This window comes from Lycium ferocissimum, unplaced genomic scaffold (assembly GCF_029784015.1).
Source record: "Lycium ferocissimum isolate CSIRO_LF1 unplaced genomic scaffold, AGI_CSIRO_Lferr_CH_V1 ctg4602, whole genome shotgun sequence".
Taxonomy (NCBI): domain Eukaryota; kingdom Viridiplantae; phylum Streptophyta; class Magnoliopsida; order Solanales; family Solanaceae; genus Lycium; species Lycium ferocissimum.
The window spans coordinates 2,434-18,638 of NW_026725707.1; the positions used below are offsets into that span (position 1 = coordinate 2,434).

Below are 16,205 nucleotides of genomic sequence, written 5' to 3' on the forward strand. Positions count from 1 at the left end.
CAAAATATATACATGCAATTTTAGTGAAGGTCAACATTGCATACAACCAATTATGAATTCAAAAAGTACAATTAAGCAAATCAATACACCCACAATCAAAGTCGACATACACCCATATTTTTGAGAACAAACAAAGACAAATGGGAAAAGCAAAATAAACAAGGGACATACGGAGAAAGCCGAGAGAAAGAGAAATTGAAGTGAATATGCAAAGGCGAAAGAGGAAAGAATAATTGAAAACCAAAAGGAAATTGATGAAAGCAAACCACAAAGTAGTGAATATGATAGGGCCAAAGAGTAGAGAGTAACTGAAAGCCAGGAAAAGAAAAAAAAAAGCAACCTGTAGAAAATCCAACAAATATTGATTACCAACAAAGGAACTGTACTATTAAGCTAATGAAATTTGTCATGGAAAAGAGAAATACAAATATGAATCTTGAGTTGGCAAGCATTAAAGTTCTGAAACAAAGACTATACTTCAGTTTCATTAGCCTATACTTCAGTTTCATTAGCCAAATTGTCTTCTCTTTATCACTTAAACCATCGCTAATGCGTAAAGAACCAATGTTTCTTTATGTAATCTATATAGTTCTAAAATCGAAACCGTCATTGTATTGCTAAAACACAATTTTACCGACTTGTATTGCATGTACAAAAAAGACTTAACACCATATAAACACCAATTTTACCCACAATAAGACTGTAAAGGATCCATTTTCATACTCAAATACCATTTTGATTTTTGTAGAACCAAAAACATGCATCTAGGCATATATTTATCTACCATACACACTCCTCAGGAATGATGCTAAATCATCCTTGTTTTGTTTGTTCTAATCTTGGAAGAAGAAATTTGCATCGAGATTATAGAGCAAATGTATTGCATTGAAAAATAAAAAATTATACAAAAAAGACTTAACTTTTAGTAATTCCTTATATATATATATATATATATATATATATATATATATATATATATATATAATTTACTGTCATTGGTCTTAAGCACTATAAACACATACTTCGTTGTAATTCCAAACAAAACGTCATAAAGTTTGTCCAAATACACTAACTTGGACTTCAGGGCTATCTTACTTTAATGATAAGTAGTTTTGTTGAGAACCAAAAACTAACGCAAATTACCGTATTAATTTAGTGTCAAGATACCATTCTCCTATAATCATTGATGTTCCCATCTTAAGAAACAATAGTTTTTGAAGAGAAGCAAAGGAAAAATAGTGTAAAAGTTTTCGGGAAGATTTACGTTCCAATTATCTCTTTTATGTACACAAACCCTTTCTAGCTTTGAAGTTGAGATGGATTCAGTAACTATAATACAACGATTTGGAAGAAGATTGACATTTGCATACTGCGTATCAATGAATACGATGCAAATGTTCCAAGATCTGTTTTTGATATATATGTTAAAAAAGAAATAAAAACATTATATGAAAGAGAAGAAAAAATAACTTTTAGTAATTGCTTATATATATATATATATATACCTTCTTCACTGTCATTGGTCTTAAGCACTATAAACACATACTTCGTTAGAGGAATGAGAGCAATTGTGTAAAACAGAATTGACAATGCTCCTAAGATCATTGACAATACATTCATTCGTAACAAACCTACATCCGAAAAACCTAAAGACATCTGAAAAGCAATGGGAGCATACCACACCAATGTTTGAAACCTTTGCATCTTGATAAAATATGCACATGATAAAGTTAGAAGCATTGTTGATGTTAAAGACTTCAATAGTTAAAAAAAACATTTGGAATATAAATTCAAAAAATTGAAATAATAAATTACCAAAATAAATAAAAAAAACACGAATGAATTTTGACGCAAATATGATATTAAAGGTACATTATAAATGGGACTATAAACTACAAAAAAGCTTGGTCAATAAGCAATGTCAATGTTAACATATACAATCACAGCTTCAATGAATTTAGTTTAAAAGGAAAAATAGTTTGAAAGTTTTTCTTAATGATATATTTCTATGATTAAAGTAAGTTTAAAACGCAAATTAATTGGAAAGAACTATCTCATAAGTGTTTCGGACTTCAAAAAGAATGACTTGTCAAAGGTATAAAGATATAAATAAATGTATTTCATACAAAGAATAAGAATTGTTTTTACTATGTGAGAATTTTGTTTAGTGTAACCTTTATTTCTTGCTAGTTCATTCGCAATTGAAAAAGTTAGGACTTGAGATCCAAACAAACATTTTGGAGATATAAATTTCATTGATAATTACTACTTTTCCTTTTGTTGAAAAAACACGAATGAGTTTTTGAAGTATGCATCATTTTTGAAGGGTATTCTTGACTTCAATTATACAATTTTAGAATGGGACTATAAACTGGGATAATGATTTTTGGTAACAATAAGCAATGTAAAAGTAACTATAATACAATCTAGACAATGCCAAAGGAAAAATATATTTTAGCTTTTTGGATAAAATTTAAAAGTTTATTTGAAGCAAGATCGTAAGGGATAATAATTTTTCAAAAGTTGTTCTCTGAAGATCATGGTTTTGATATATTTCTAGATAATATTTTTTTTTAATTAATATGGTAAGTTGTCATACTTAAACTTTCTTTTTATTAAACTTTCTTGAGCTTCTTCCAAATTAATGGATAAGAATCTATTTCTTACAAGTCATACACGAAACTTTTTTTATTAAACTTCAAATTTTAGTATTTGGGACATTGTAAAACATAACAACTTTTGAGTTTATTTGGAAGTGATACTTTTTTCAATGGAGAAGGAATAATTAAAAGGAAATAAGACTATTTATTATAAGGATAAGTACATGAGAAATTATAAATTATGTAAATAGAAATTATACTAACGTCCTGTTGTGATTGAACATTTGCAATCGGGACTATTTGTTATGATAAGAGATTCCTAAAAGCTGAAAGAAAATTGTTTTATACCCTATTGTGAAAAAATTTTTGTTAGGATAATAATAATTAGGAAGAATCAAGTACAATATAGATTCAGTAATGCGGTACCATGTGTGCAATTGTAGGCATTGAGAATAATCTTCTCTGTTGTCAATGATGTACCTACATTAATTACATCATATTTTATTTAACAAAGTGCAAAGTAATATATCTATATTAATTGCAATAATATTTTTTTATTTATGAAATACAAAGTTACGTTCCTAATTTAGCTTACCATTGCACGGCAAAGATAATAGGACGTCTTTCGAATTGGTCAAGGAGTAGTCCTCAATAATAGTTTCTCCCCATAGTGTGAAGGTGAAAGCTTGTTTGACTGGTTACATTGAAAAAGGTAAATATGTGCATATTTTTAATTGTAAAACAATAATGATTTTGAAAAAAATTTATCTACCCAAATGTTGATGAGAATGACATTCATCTTCGGACTTTTGGAACAAACCTTGGCGGAAAAAGCGGACAACAATTGCGAGTATATCTATTGGCAAAACAATTTGTATTTAATAAATGAATGTGTCAAAGTTAATATCTAAAAGAAGTAATATAATCATACTAAATTCTACGTATTGAAGGAGATTCGTCAAGATTGGAACGGCTTGGTTGTTGATGTCTTAAATGATGTAAGAACTTTGTGGGTGGTGGCAATTCATCCTCATCCTGGACTATCTTTTTCAATTGGATCAACTATGGTTTTTTTGTCAATAATCCATTCAAATGTATGCAAAGGTCTTTCATATCTCAAATTTGGTATAAAATTATCAAAAAATGGAAGAAAGTAATATATCTTGATTGGGAGATATCATCACCGTAAACAATAGCTTTTATTTGGTCTTCCGTGAATGATTCATAAAAAAAAGAACACCATGTATATAAATAGGCATTGTAAGCAATAGATTTGAAAATATTATACATACATTGGTACATAAATAATTGATTTGCAAATGATGTAAATTAGAAATTCATGTTCAAAAAGGAAGTACTGTTCATCTTGAAAGATCATGTTCATATATTTTAATGCATATATCCACAACTTGCACTTTAAGCAATATTTCGGGAGTGATTGCATATATACCAAGTACGTGTCATTTTATATTACCGAAAAATAATTTGTAAACAATGGAATAGTATGATAAAGGAAGTAAGGTTGATGAAAAATGTAAATGCAAGTAATAACTTACATATGTTATATCAATAGTTAGTAGCTTTTTGAAAGTCCTAAGAGAATGCTTTATGGATAATTTCATTATATACTATATTGTAAGTAGAATGATCATCTTTTTCTGTCAGACATCTGATTTCGAAGTACTCAATTAGAACCCTCTTTTTTTTTTTTGGTGATAGTTAAAATTTAATATATTCTAAAAACTAAAAATAGTAATAAAATATGAAGATAAACAGTTACAAAAATAATTGGTATTTGTCCCAAAAAATTATACTCACATTGATGGTATCTCTCCCTTGAGATTGTTTTTGACATGGAAGTTACTAAACAATTACTCTAATAAATCTAAATCAAATAAACTCTTAATCTTCTGACATCTTGTTAAATAAACTGATCAAATTTTGGTACTTAGAAGCTGTTCTTTACAATCCTATAGATTCTTTGAATATGAAAAATATTTAAGTTGAAACACTTTTAAGACATGGAAAATCATTTATAATTTAATAATAATGTGAAACCAAAGGCAAAATTACCTTTAAGTTGTTAGATATCAAATTGTTCCTACTCTATGCATTTTATATTTAAGTTATTTATTAAAGAATTTCCACCTTTCTTTCTAATTTTAGATATAATTTTCAATATTTATTTTGCAAACTACGAGAGAAGGCAATCAAAATTGTAGGACCATTATATACCAATTAAATTGATGAAAAAAGTAGATGATTTTATATAATGTAATCGATTAAATAAAATACAAATTCGGTTTGCAAATACACTAGGACCATTATATACCAATTAAATTGATGAAAAAAGTAGATGATTTTATATAATGTAATCGATTAAATAAAATACAACATTCCATAACATTACTCAATTTCTTTCTACAACAAGATTTCAATAATTGCCAGAAAGTTAATAAAATGAGGAATTGATCTTTGTCTGATGAAACTAAAAAGTCACCAGAAAATAATTGCCAGAAAGTTAATAAAATGAGGAATTGATCTTTGTCTGATGAAACTAAAAAGTCACCAGAAAAATCCAGAAAGAAAATGAAAAACAGAGAATACAAAATAAAAACTAAAACATCTGGATAAATAAAAGTGCTACCAGAGACATGTTAACATTAAGTGTATTAACCATAGATTGATAGACTTTAAAGTTACATCGATGGAGTTTACTGCACATATGCTGCACAAACTCGTTACATATAACTACCGATAATAGAGTGTGGACTTGTAGGAATCCATCAATAGAGAAACCAAATTAACATGCAAGATGATTTCAACCCAAAAACCAAACGTAACAACAGAAATTAAAAGATACATCAAACCTATCAAGAAAATCACCAAAAAGAGATAGAACAAAAATGATTGCCAAAAAAGAAAGCATAAGCTTACCTCAAAGAAAGTAACCAGTTGACTAATTTGTTTGAGTTCTTTGTTTGTGCTCGTAATGTTCAAACTAAACTTTAGAATTAAAGAAAAATCAAAGCTGCAAAAAGATGAATAAAACTTTGGTGGATATGGCAAACAAAGAGAGAGTGATGTGCGTCAACCTATTTGCAATTCGTGTAACTTTGGAAAAAAGAAAAATGATGCAATGGCGTTAAGAACTTCATTTCTAATTATTAAACGTTCGCCAGTTCAAAAGTGACATGGAGCACTACTATTTTAGTGCCACAATGCAAGACACTTTTCGTTATAATTGCACTGATTTCCAATTCAGTTTCAACGGTGATGGAGGTACCATCAGAATGCAGGACACCTCTTTATCATTTATGTGCACAATTGAAATTTCGACAGTCAAACAAGTTTAATTTTGATTGTGAATTTAGGCATGAAATCTTTTGAAAAATGAAGAGCAGTGTGAATATCCAGTAGAAAATCATACCCAAAAAAGTCAAATTCAACTCACCAGAATTACATGGTTTAAGCTAATTAAGTAATATTTTCAAACATCTTAGCTACATCAAAGCTCTTCTATAAGTTTAATTTCTTCTCGTTTTTTTTCTCCTATAGGGAAATTCAATGTGGCAGAACATGTTTATACCTATGTAGGAAAATTTCAAACATGTATGCACAATTCAGATCTACACAATGTAAGAAAACATCTAAGAAATTAGTAATTTAAGATCCCCACAAATACTCATTAACAGCAATTTTAGCATCTCATTGAAAACCCATTAACCATGAAAAAAAAAAAAAAAATAAGTACCTCTTTTGGACATTTCAAGATGGAAGGTGTATCATATAAATTGGACAGAGTATGTTTATTCACCTCCTATAATCGTTCATCGTATATCATCAAGATACATTTATCGAATCCCATATGTTAAAGAAGCTCACTTCTTTAAATTATTATTGTATTCAACGATAGAATGATGAATCTCATCAACCACTAAGAGGTCATAGTAGAACTGAAAAATGTGAAAAAAAAAAAAAAAAAATCTGTTCCAAATGATATTACATAACTCTATGAAACTCCTAATAAAACCTCTTGAACAAAACAAAGTCGAAAGTTGTTGCACACTTACAAAGAATGGAATTATATTTTTCTTTATGCCAAAAAAGTACAATTGTTTTATCATTCTCTACTATTCATGTTTTACCCTTTTATTAAAACATGGTAGTAGTCTAATGTATAAATCTGTCATATGCGTGGTAAGTTTCTAAAGTATAATCTGAAAGTCTGAAATTTCGTAGGCTTGGAAGAAGATTACTTCAAACTTTAACTTTTATAGTATTAAAATCCTTTCTATGATAATGTTCCATCTTTTTACCACTTCAGTTAAGCTTATACAACAAGTCCAGAATTAGAGTGACATAAGTGACAGACAAACTGGTGATAGAGAATCCAACCCTTCATACTTTTCATGTTGAAGATATTTTTACAAATCACGACATAAGGTAATGGGAGTATTACCTAAAATGTGGAAGCAGGTTTTCAGCTTTCAGTGAAGTTGGCAACTTTTCCGAGTTAGACCAGCAAATGGATCATAAGGAGCCTATAAAAAAGAGTAAGTGGTAAACTTCCAAAAATACAACTAATTAGGGGTACATAACAGTTGACATTTATGGATACAATCAGTATGAAGGTAAATCATTATCGTTCTGTTAGAACAGCAGACACTATAGAAGCAAAGCTCATCATGAAGTATCAATTTAAGTAATTATGCGCTTAAAAATAAACTTATAAGTTCATGTTCACTGATTTGATGAATTCAGGAAAAAGAAATGAAAGTAAGAAAGAAGAAGAAAATAGAGTAGTATATTTGGTTGTTTGCGGTGGAATAAATTCTAAGCGTCCATAACATCTTATCTTCCAGAATCTTATTTTTCTCAATAAATTAAATCCAAGCACCTATATCAATGTAAAATTTCATGCTCCTAGAATCACTTTATTTGAATAGTATCATTTTCTGCTTATCAGTGCAATATTTTTGTCCTTCCCCTGAGTTATCCTAAAGCGAATTGTTGGTTTTCCTAATCATTTACTTTTAATTAAATTTCATCCATTTGCACTTCTGCAGCAGGTGCATCGCCTTCTTATCATTAATGTTGGATCTGAATTTAAGGTCCGTTTTTTTTATCAAGACTGAATTTAAGGTCCTTTAGAGAGAAATTAGGACTTTTTTTTTAATCGATGCACCCTACCAAAGATTGCACAGAAAAACGGCTTACCCCATCACCCTCCCTCTGTATATGGATTAATCTATACCAACGTAGAAACTAATAAGACCTTAATCTTGAAGTTACTACTGATGCAATGTTTAGCTTTTGAGGCAGAGCTACTAATATCCAAAATAAAATTACACCCAAAAGGAAATCCGACCTCTGCTACATAAAAGGAATACCTGATCAGGAACAGCAGATTAGGGATTTCTAGAAATTTTCTCGAACACTTTATGGATCCACTAACAAGCCCTATCTCATAAAAGAGAAAGCTAAGCAAACAAACAAAAAGAAGAAGAAGAAGAAAGGAAGCAAGCAAAAGAACCCAACAGATAATCGGACGAAGCAGCACACAATAGCTCAGCAGTACAATGGAAAAAAGGCCAAAAAACATTGAAGAGAGAGTTCAGAAAAAATTTAAGAACAACAATGAATTTATTTGAGCCATAAAATTGGTAAATTTGAAGAAAATTAGGGCAAGAGCCAAAAGCATACCTTCCAGAGTAGCACAAATTGACGGCAAAGACGAAGATGGACACTTCCAGAGCAGCACAAATTCACGGTGAAGAGGAAGATGGACAGTTCCAGAACCTTTTTTTTTTAATATAGAAAGAAAAGATCTGGAATATAGAAAGGAAAGATCATTCCAGAATTCCAAGCGGGTATGTGTCATTTAACACGTGGAATCTAATGAAAACACAAAGAAGGGTTTATAATTTGCCCTCATCTTTTTGATTTATTTACATGAATGCCCTTCGTCGTACTTAAGACTTTCACTTATTATTTTTAATTTGAGTGATATATGCTAGACTTGTTAGCTTCGCTGAATTTATAACATAGAACAAGTTCAGCTTTGACTAAAATGAATTAACATGTTTTTGTTTTCTGAGGTCGGTGGCGCGATTTACTGTGGGGAGAGGTATCGGAGACGATATAGTTTAGAGAGAGAGAATGCAGGCAATAGCGTAGGGTTATTTGAATAAGGGGTACACGGTTGGGTCATAATAATTTTGGGTGAAAATATTATATCCGGATCGGGTTGGGTTAAATTTGGTGGGTAAATAATTTTTTGGGGGGAAAATGGATTGGGCGTCTAGGATGATGCCACATGGCAGTCTATTTGGGTTAAGGGTATAATTGACCTCATAGTATAACGGTAAGGGTATAATTGGCTCTATAATATAACGAAGGGTATGGATGAACTATTTTTTAAAGTTCAGGAGTAATTTTGGCCCTTTTCCAGAAAAAAAAAAATCGTTGAGTGAGAAAAAGGAAAGAAACGTGCTTTAAATTACCTAATAAAGAATCTTTTTCATTAAAAAATTTGAAAAGTTCAATTTATTCAAGAACACAACATTCTTAGATTGAATAACCACATGTTACATACTAAAAATAATTTACATTAGTGGGTGAAACCAAGAATCGCGCTAATAAATGTTCAAGATTTAATAAATATGAATAAAACGTATACTCTTCGCCTTTCATGTGTATATTTTATCGTTCGAATTTTGAGAAAATCGAAAACAAAAGTTTTTTGGTTGGAATTTTTTTCATATGCCTTTTAAGTAATTAAAATTTATTAAATATTGTGACTTACAGCATGTTGTATGTGATTCTTAAATATGTAAATTTTATTTTAAAAAATTGAATTCACAGTCAAAATTATGAATTCGACCCTCGAAATCACGTTAGACGCAGAGAGTAATGTTTAGCCTTATATATACAAATATAAATTTTGATAAAGTATAACTCAACTAACCATTTTTTTCCAGCTATATATATGACTTTACCCCTTATATGCATACACATTGAGCTAGTCTTAGGTTTCTTAGAATGGACAGAACTTAGGTTAGGGGAACACGGCGGTTTCGGTTCTCGGTTTGAAACCTCAAGCGAACCGGTCCGGTTAATAAATGCTCCAAAATCTTCTTTTTTTTTGTATTATATATATATATATTATAGTATTTATTAGTATATTGTAGGTATATTTACATATGTTATACAAGTTTATAAGTAAAGTTTAAATATTTACTGACTAACAGGCTAACGTGATAGCAAGTCAGCAATACAGAATATACGTGCATACATATATATATTAAGTTATATGCTTAAGTTAACACTATATACTACATATACCTAAAATATAGTAAGAATATACGTATATATATCAATATACCTATATATATATATATATATATATATATATATATATATATATATATATATATATATATATATATATATATGATATATATATATATATATATATATATATATATATACTTATAAATTATATATATACTTACTTTAAGTATACTATATATACTTATAACTTATATATTATAACTTATGTTATTTATAGCTTAATTTTTCTAAGTTTATAAATTCATATATACGTATACATATATATATATATATATATATATATATATATATATATATATACACACCTAAAATATAGTAAGAATATACTTATATATATATATCAATATATGTATCGGTATACTTAGGTTCTATAACTTAATATATATAAATATGTTTAAGTTATATATAACTTATATATATGTATAACTTAATATATATATATATATATATATATAACTAAAATATATACTAAGAATATACTAAGCATTAATTAGCCACTAGAATATACTTTATATACTTATAACTTATATATATACTTATAACTTTTTTATATATATATATATATATATATATACTTACTTAAGTATACTATATATACTTATAACTTATATATTATAACTTATGTTATTTATAGCTTAATTTTTTTCTAAGTTTATAAATTCGTATATACGTATACATACATACATATATATATATATATATATATATATACCTAAAAATATAGTAAGAATATACTTATATATATATATATATCAATATATGTATCGTATACTTAAGTTATATAACTTAATATATATAAATATGTTTAAGTTATATATAACTTATATATATATATAACTTAATATATATATATATATATATATATATATGTTTAAGTTATATATATATATACTTATAACTTATATATATATATATATATATATATATATATATATATATATATATATAAAACTAAAATATACTAAGAATATACTAAGCATTAATTAGCCACTAGAATATACTTATAATTTTTTTTTTTAAATTTAACGGTTTTAAACCGGTTTAGCAAATCGATTCGGTTTAAGAAATGGGAACCGACTTGAAGAATTGAGTTAGCCGGGCGATTGTAGGTTCCTACTGTTCGGTTGCCCGTTTTTACCGGTCGGTTCGAGTTTTTTTAACTGCTCAACGGAATCGGTTGTGGTTTAATACATTATCTCGAATTCTTGATAATCTTGACTTTGCAAGAAAATTGAGATAAGGGATTTATCTTTGATTCTTCACGACAAAAAATTTAATCCGTGTGATTATCACATGTGAAAGAGGTCAAGGACAACGAGCTGTAAAGATTAAAATAATTAAGATTGTTAAATCATTATAATACCTAATTGAAAAAGATGTTTATTAAGACCCTACCTTTTAAAAGTTCCAATACATAGCTTTACCCCATAAGGGCAAAAATTTACTTTGTTGAAAGACAATAACACAACCAAAATTGTCGTGTGTGAACCAATGTCATCATGACATTTTTTTTTGACTTCTCATTTGGTGTTCAATATTTATTTTGAGGTCCGATAAATTTAAACTTGCACTAAAAAGTTTAACTTTTAGAAGTAAAGCATTGTTCATACTTAATGCTCAAATCCAAATATTTTGATTAAAAATGTGGGTTGTGGTCTATGCGAGTCAATCCGTGGCAAGATGGTGCGGATTGAAAACATCAAAATATGCTACGCGGGATGGTGCTGGTGGGTTGAAGTTGTTGTGGCTTTTAGCGGGTTTGTCCTGCAACCACACCGCCCTGCACCACTTCTCATCCCTAAATGCACACATGTACAATATGTATAGAAACATATAAAGTACGTATTTCTACTTGTACAATCATAAAAAAATACTTGGCTTTCTCATACTCTACAATCTGAAAATATTCTATGTGTTCCAAGAATCTCCATTACAACATCCCAAAAGCAAAATTACACAGAATATTCCTTCTACGATATGGAGGTAACATCTCAAATAAGCTTCACTTACATGAAACATGTAAATGTCACTACAAGAAAAATGGCTTTTAGTGATGAAAAACATGATTTCTAAAAGTCAAATTCCGGTCCTTAAAAATCAATAGCAATCAGAAAAATTTGGTCGGAGCCCGTCTTTATGAGCTCCCCGCAAAAAATTAAATCCTTTAAACCTTTTAGCAGAGGCAGTTTTTGGATTTCACAATATTTCAAATTTTGGCCAGAAATTTTCATTAGTCCCCTATTGGGACAAAATTGTTATGTAACTGGTCCTCTTTTTATTTTTCTTGCAACTTATGACCTTTTAGATCATAGTCTAAAGATTCGTTTTAAGCAAATTGAAAATCTTACAAGAAAAACATTAAATCATGGTCTAAAATTTTATAAAAGTTACACAGTTGTTTAATTGTTTGCCTCGTGGATATAATTGCATGAGTTTTAAAAATATTGACGAGCTCTAATAATGGCCTAAAAAGGAACATATGCGCAAATCAGCCTTTTATGGAACAGAATGTGTTCTAAAGGCCCAATATTATACGAGGCCAACCCGCTTCTGTTTTAATCACTTGAATCTAGTGATGTTCGGATTGGACAAGTTTTGATTACCAAACTTGGTTTTAGGAAGCCCGAAAAAGCTTTTATTTAGCAAAATGAAATACGATTCAAGTAGTGCAAATATACCCATGGGAACGAAAGTAATAATCGGCGCCAAGTTCGGAGGCATTTTAACCACTTCAGCCAAAATCATTTGTAACACCCTTGCTACTCCTAAATGGTTATTCACATATATGTTGTTGGCTCATGAAACCAAGGACAATATTGCCTAATGGGTGTTTATACCAAATTCATGTAACTTACTGTACTTAAGTAAGTTAATTAAGTGAATGCATACATTAATTAACCATGGTTAAGTGTTGTTATTGTATATTTATAGACATGGCATGCATCCGTGGTTTTGTGTAAACACCCGATTTGGATAAGTTTTTAGCACTTGTCCAATGTGTAATTTAAAGACTGAATCCATGTCATATTTGTTCTTCAAATGTCCTACTTCAGCAGCAGTCTGGAACAAAATCCATTGGGCTGGGAATGGGGTGTTCACAATTTAAAAATCAATCCAAATCAAATACCAATTCAAATTGAGAAAAAGATGGATAATTTGTTTTTGGTTTGATTTGGTTTTACTCTTAAATTTAAGAAACTGATATTCTTTGGATTGGTTTTAGTTTTAAGTGTTAAAAAAAAAAATTAACGCAAAAATAAAACCAAATAGACTATATGGATTACTAGTTAAAAATATAATTACATTTATAATATATATTTTTAAAACTTTTGTAGATTAATTATCTTTCTATAATATATGCTGGCGGAGGCAAATCTTTGCTCCTATATAATATAATTCTCTACAATACTGTTTTTCAAATATTTGTTGAAGGAAATTTAACATTTAGATAATCCCCCAATTCTTCTTATAGTCAATAGTCAGATTTACTCAGTTTACGTGATGTGAGGTCGATCATTATCTTAGGTTTTGATTCAAATTCAAAGCATTTGATCTCCTTTCAAAATTCATAGATTCGAAGCTTGAATCTATGAAATCATTCCTCAATAAAGGCTTCTATTTATCAGATTTACTCGGTTTAGGTGATGTGAGGTCAATGATTATTTTAGGTTTTGATTCAAATTCAAAGCATTTGCGCTGTTTTCACAACCTCTATAGATTCAAATCTTGAAATCGACGGTTGTGATTAAAGCCCAGAGATATTGCTCTGGTTGCATCAAATTTGTTGATTCTGAGCTGGAATCAGATGATTAGGTCCAAATTGAAGCAAATTCAACTAATAAGAAGGAAAATAAAATTCAAAGCACTTGCTCTCTTGTGTCACATAATCTATAGGTTCAAAGCTTGAAATGGAAACAGTTGCGATTCAAGCCTGGACAATTCGCTTTGATTTTGCATCACTTTTGCTGATTTTGAGCTCAAATCAGATGAATTAAGTCCAAATTTCAAGCAAATAGAATGAATGAGAAGGAAAATTAAATTTAAAGCAGTCTGTAGATTGGAAGCTTGAAATCGACAGTTGCAATTCAAGCTTGGAGAAGTTGCTCTATTTTTTTTTCTTTTTTTTTATTTTTTTATTTTTTTTTTACCAATTTCGCTGATTATTAGCTCGAATCAGATGAATTAGGTCCAAATTGAAGCAAATCAAATGAATGAGAAGGAAAATCAAATTTAATGCAATCTATAGATTCGAAGCTTGAAATCGAAGGTTGCGATTCAAGCCTGGATAAACTTCAAAATAATAAGAAAAAACCATCATTTATATAACGATTGCTTATTATAGATTTCTAACTTAGGTATGAGATATGTTAAGTGTGAATTTCTTACCCGAGTTTCCTCCTTCACTTCTCTCACAACTCCTGTAAAGATCTCCTCTGACTGTCATTTAGATGCAAGAACAATGTTTGAGTCAAAAGTGACCAAAATGTTAAGGTCAAATTGCAGCAGAGGAACATACTCTAAGAATGAAACCAGTTGGTATTTTCCATAAGCCTGAAAGAGCCAGCGCAGAATGTTTCTCTTGCACGACGAGCACCTAAAGCAGTAATTTTATTAGCCTATGGGACTCTACACAAAAAATTCAGAAGTAACAACAAACCTTAAAAGATTTTATTAGCAAAAGTTAGTTTGGAGAATAACTTCTGGTGTCTCGATTTTATTGTCCTCTCTCAATTCATCAACAAACGGAATGCCTTCATTGCAATTTATCAGAAAAGGAAATACCTTTACTGCAATAGGAACTAGATCACATTTCTCCAGTGGTAGCTTAAGCCAAACTCCTTTCTTCCCTGCATTGGGAGCCATTAATTAGCGATAGGTGTTTTATTATTGTTGCTTGTTGTCTAATAATACAACAAAAATTACTATGTCTCATTCCCAAATGTAAACATATCTGCATTTCTGCGCCTAACTTTACCTCAAGAGGAGGATACTGAAATCATTTAAGTAAACCCGTCACTTCCAGCTTCCCCTACTCCCCAACCAATGTGGACTCTAACCACTTCTAAGGCAAAAAAAGTTGGGGTATATGTGAATCCTCACGATGCCATATTTCTCCATTTAAATTCATCTTAGACTAATATTATACAAAATGTAAAGTTCTTTGTTTTTCCTACTAGCATAAAAATTTCTAATAGGGCCAAAGACTCCTAGAAAGCATAGAACCTAAAGCAAATGTAGAAACATGACTAACACATATTCTCCACTAATTAGGATCACCTATATAATTTTGTTTCTTCCACAGTGCCCTATCTTTCGCTTAATCTACATTGATTCCAAGAGATTATAGATCTTTTGAGTCAACTTCCTTCCCTGTGATTTTAAGTCTACCTAATAATATTTGACAAAAATAGAGTCTCACAAACTTTCATCATGTGTGTTTTCCAGTCGCAAGAGTTATCGACAAAATTAAAATAAAAATGTTAAATGCAATGGCTCACTGTGTGATAATCAACAGGTGGTAGCATATTGATAAATGTCGTTATTGTTATCGACTATCAGGTCGTGAGTCTTTCCCAGGGGTTGTTTTCTATTTACACACAAAATAGAGACAAAAGTGCAAATGACCTTTTTATCTAATACTAACGTCCCAAATAAAGAGTTAATTACACCCCATATCAATTAGGGTACTAATCACTCAAAATTAACCCACATTTTAAAACCTTTCAAAAAATGACCCGCTCCATTCCCTCCTCTCTCTCTTTCACCGCATCCTCACGACGCATTGCCCGGGTCCGTACCATCGGAAAATACGAGACGAGAGGTCGCCGCCCTACACGCCTCCCCGCGCCGTCACAAGGTCACCAGAGATCTCAGATTTGAAACTTTCCAGTAAATACGAATCGAGATCTAGCTTAGGCAGGTCACCGAAAAAGATAGATTTGAAGCTTCTAGCACCGGTGATTCATTATGAAAATCTAAAACTATTTCTTTGAATAGAAAATATACGCGATCACATGCAACATTGAGTTCTTTTGGATTTCTTGTTCCCCATTTTCAATTTTGTTTTCTTATTCCAACTTCGGATTTCTAACCAACTTTCTATAGCTCTTCTTTGGATATTATTTTTGCTTAAAATTTTGCTTATGAAATCAGAGGATAAGATAGTAAGCTGCACTTTTTTCTGTTATGACATCTAGCTCTGGTATATCGCCGGAGCGGATAGATTTGAAGATTTCAATTGTATAATAT

The 16,205-nt window shown here is 29.9% G+C and overlaps 1 long non-coding RNA gene across 1 annotated transcript; it reads right to left on the bottom strand.

The window, feature by feature from the left end:
• Nucleotides 1-14,098: 14,098 nt before the first annotated feature.
• Nucleotides 14,099-14,806, bottom strand: LOC132044467 (uncharacterized). The gene is made up of 3 exons (XR_009412192.1): nucleotides 14,739-14,806; nucleotides 14,473-14,550; nucleotides 14,099-14,393 (listed from the first exon to the last, which is right to left on the bottom strand). It is a non-coding gene; the product is annotated as an uncharacterized LOC132044467 (long non-coding RNA).
• Between the last annotated feature and the right edge of the window lie 1,399 nt (nucleotides 14,807-16,205).